At 33.8% G+C, this 4,426-nt stretch overlaps 1 pseudogene; it reads right to left on the bottom strand.

Annotated features, from left to right (window-relative positions):
* Positions 1–2,996: 2,996 nt before the first annotated feature.
* LOC149547646 (uncharacterized) lies at positions 2,997–3,656 on the bottom strand (annotated as a pseudogene).
* Positions 3,657–4,426: the final 770 nt, after the last annotated feature.

The following is a 4,426-nucleotide window of genomic DNA, read 5'->3' as shown; positions in this document are numbered from 1 at the left end:
GCTGTGCATTCAGGACTTGCTATCTATTTTTGCATTTCACTCTTCGGAATTAGACATCTATATCTATCATCGCCTACTTGGCTTTCTATTTTCTTTGACATAATGTGTTCCCAGATCGATCACACATTAGTCAAAGAGGGGCAAATGTAATCACCTAAAAATGGTCATCTAGACTATTAGCCACCTTTTCAACATTTTGGCTAAATTAATTTAATCATTTACCTAGACCAAATTGCTAATAATCAATTTATTTGATTATAACCTATAGTTTGACTATGCTATCCTAAGTTCATTATTTGATTAAAAGAACATGTCCCCTTTTAATTAAATAAAACACCCCATTCTTCTAACCCACTTAAAGTGCACACATAAAGTCCTTTTTCTATTTTGCAATTAAAAGAAAAGGCTTTGTGACTTTTGTCTTATATGACAAGTCAACTTATATTCTATTGGTTGACTTGTGTGTGCACATGGATCACTCCTATTTTTGAATTCAACCGTTGATCATCCACCATCTTCATCTTGATCTCCACTGTCCGTACATCTTTAAAAGGGAGAGAGCTTTCCCCCTCAAAGCATCCATATTTTTTTTATTGTTATGCTGCAGGTTTTCTAACAGGTTTCTTTGGAGCTTTGTGGAGAACTTCTATTTCTTGTCTACATTCTCTCATCCATGGCATCATGGCATTCTAGCTTAGCTTAGCTTTCATTTTTACATGTAGCTTAATCTCACATAGCTTAATAATGGGATTGTAACACTCTCATCCATGCTTAGAATAGCTGCACTTTTCATATTCATGCTAGCTTAATTTTTAGTTGCATTGCATTCTTGAGGAACTCCTTGGGACATTTGCATTCTTGCATCTTGTCTTTGGAACCTCCCATTGGATGGTTTACTAGCAAGAAGAGTATCTCTAAGGCTCATCTGAGAGTCTTCTTATTCTTGAAATATACTCTCTTGCACTCCATGGATAGGGAGCTCTAAGCCAGCATCCAAGCATTCCGAACTCATGGAATCGTTTGGATAGAAGGGTTTAGAGTGGGACACTTTCGAGTGTACAATATGATCCCATTGTATGGTGAGAATTACCTTTAGATAAATGAGGTATTACCAAATCTTTTGCACCAAAGAATATCATAATTTAACAATCTAAAATAGGGAGTGTTGGTTTTACTTTTTTTTAAGACAACACTTCTCATCTTGGGTTTTTCCTCCAGATGATATTGTTTTTCATAAAGGAAAACTCTTTTAAGTGATAGCCTATCACAAGCATCAACTAAGGGCTCAGCCTTATCACTTGTAGGCTCATCTGTTAATTCCAAATCTAGACCTGAAACTCTTGCAATATTTTCTTGTTGAAACTAATTGGCTAAAAATAAATCATCTTAAATGTTAATAGCCTCTTGGTTAGCAATTTCAAGGTCATAGACCTTACTCCATTTGAGATGAAATTTGACTTATGGATGCAATGTTGCAATAAAGGTTGACAATAAGTTAGCTTGGTTGGGTTGGTTAGCTTGTGGGGTTTTTGTCAAGGTTCATGTGAATCAATCCATAAAGTTTCTTATCTCTTCTTTCTAAATTTTGAAGAGTTGGTATAATAGGGAGCCCACATTAACTACTAGTTTAAATCTCATAAGGAATTTATTTTCTAGCACACTCCAACTAGTGATGCACCCATCTTCTAAATGTTGAAACCAAACAATAGCATCACCAACAAGAGATTTAACAAATAGGAAAACATACACATCTTCTTCTAAAAGACCAAGAATCCCAAAGGCTATATTGAATCCTCAAATGTGGTTGTCTAGATCCTGATCGCTTCTTCTAGCATACTAAGGAAAATATTTCTTTGATCTGAGGGCATCAGTGTGAAATGAGGTAAACCAAAAGGACCAAAATGTGGCTACCATGATTGAGTCATAGTCAAGGCCATTTTTGTATTGGACTTATTTTACCAAAAAGATTAGAGGTACCAACCTCCATCCTCATGGGGGTAACCTTCAAATATCCAAGGAAAGAAAGCATTAGAAATTTTCTTTCTTTCCCCAGTGGAGTCACCAAAAACTATTAGTAAACAATTTTTTCCTTCAAATAGAAATGAAAATAGTGACTTAATATGTTTCAAAAGAAGAAAAAAATGCACTAACAATTGGATAGATTATCATGTTATTCATAATCTTTCTCTAAATTGAGAGGTACAGCTCCCTCATAAAAGATACTCAATGAATGTGATATCTGACTATGTCTTTAACCTAAAGACAAAAAAGGTTTTTCTGACATTCATCCATTAATATGGAATAAATGTGATTATCAAATTTCTAAAATGGTAATGAATGAAAAACTAGTAAACATCCATAGAACTATCCACCATATTTTCTATATTACAGAGAAAATTGAGAGAGAGAAAAAACTATAAACATCCTTATGCAAAAGCATGAATACATCATCACAAGACTACATATATCATATCAAAGATAGTAATAAAGGATTGCATCTAAAATAAAAATAAAAGGACTCAGAATCCTTCTAGATCAAAAAAAAAATGTATATGACTGCAAAATCAAACACACTTATATCCCTCTTTATTCATGAAACATGATAAAGCAATAATAGTATTGTTCAATCCCCTTATTACAGTCAATCTACATAAAGAAAAATTGCTTCCCCTATTACAAAACCAAAGTTGTCTTCTCCCTATAGCAGCAACTATGGAACTTCCACCCTTGGAAAAGAAGAACCCTTTTCTAGTTTAATCTTCTCCATTAAATAAAATTCTGGAGAAGTTTCTTTTTTTTTTGGTAACTACTTATTGAAAGGTATCCTTCTCCTTTTCCTTGATAAAATCTTTTTTAGTTATCCAAACCGATTCTAAAAATTATTCCTTTCTCACCTCCAAATTTTCATCAGTTTATTTTGTCCTTGTATAATGTTACACATCCTATTATTGGGGTAAGGTAAAGTATTAAGGATAATTATAATGTCTGATAAAATATTATAATATTACTTGTTTCTCCCTAAATTTCCAATTCATAGGCATCGCATTATTATCACAAGTATCCATTATTGTGATTTCTAAGTCTAGTACACGCACTTGACCAATAGAAGTAGAAGTTTTCATTAGAATCAAGCATGATGCCAAGTCATCCCTCTCAAGGGTTTCAAGCTAGTTCACCACAAAATCTATAGAATCCACAATAAAGGGTTCTTGTGTTTTTTTTTGAAGCCCGATCAAACTTTTTTGCTTTAGTATAAAGTAGGGAGTCCACTATATCAATGAAGACCAAGGTGTTTTATCTACAAAATACTGAGTGTTGAGAAATGTATTGGAAAGCACCAACAATTTAACTCATCATGGATAATAATGTGAAAATATTTGTGCTAGAAACCCTATAAGTTTTATCCCATATAGATGGACATGATGAATATCAATAGCATCAAGGACCTTTTCAAATTTATTAACCCATTCTTGATGACTCCAAATAGGTTGTGCATCAGTAGCAATCACTCAATAACCCTTCATCCCCAAAAACATAATATGTTTGTAGAAAACATCAACTATCCCTATAACACCTGAAAGATAGATAAGTACAAGCACCTACTTAGGACCATAATCATAATATCACCATTGCTTGAGTCCAACCTTCACCTTCATTTTCCTCAAATTGAGCTTTGGAGTTAGTTTATGAATGCATTTCCCTAGGGTGATTCCAAACTTGAGTCTGATTGGATGCCTCCAAATCCTCTAAATTGTAATTCCATTCACTAATCTCATTGATGCATTGGCTATCACCAAAGTCAAGCATGCCAAAAGAGGCCTCATAGTCTACAAGTTAAACTACACCATTTGCATCAACCCAGATATTGTCAGCCTTAACATCTTGATGCATGTACTCTATCAAACAATTTACATGCCTCAAGTTTGCTATCCCACAACTCTACCAATCAGTTTCCATTTGAAAAAATTTTCTAATTCATCTTTGCATCCTTGAACCAATGTATTACTTTAACTACTATTGCACATCCAAAAGTATGTCTAGAATAGGAATGCCCATGTAGAAGAGTAAAAAGATTTGATTTTCCTTCAAATGACTCAAAGATGAATTTTATTGCCAATGTAGTAGCTAAAGGAACAATTCCACTAGTCATTAACTTTGCAAAGCATGCAATATCTAGTACACAACCTAGTATCTCTAAACTCCAAAGCACCAAAAACTAATAAAGACCTCGGCAAATGTTACAGGTATTCTAGACTTCTAGCATTCTTTGACAAGAACCCACTAGAAAAAGTGGGTCGACCACGTGCATTCCATTAAATGTTTTATGTGCTACCTCGATGTCAACCTTTACATTGTCGATCATCACAAGTCACCAAGATTTTTTTAAATCTTTATCATGTTGGGTTGAGCTTCAATGCGACATTAA

Source organism: Cupressus sempervirens, chromosome 7, assembly GCF_028749045.1.
Source record: "Cupressus sempervirens isolate cs-2001-9-10 chromosome 7, ASM2874904v1, whole genome shotgun sequence".
NCBI lineage: Eukaryota > Viridiplantae > Streptophyta > Pinopsida > Cupressales > Cupressaceae > Cupressus > Cupressus sempervirens.
This window is presented reverse-complemented; position numbering and strand designations above follow the sequence as displayed.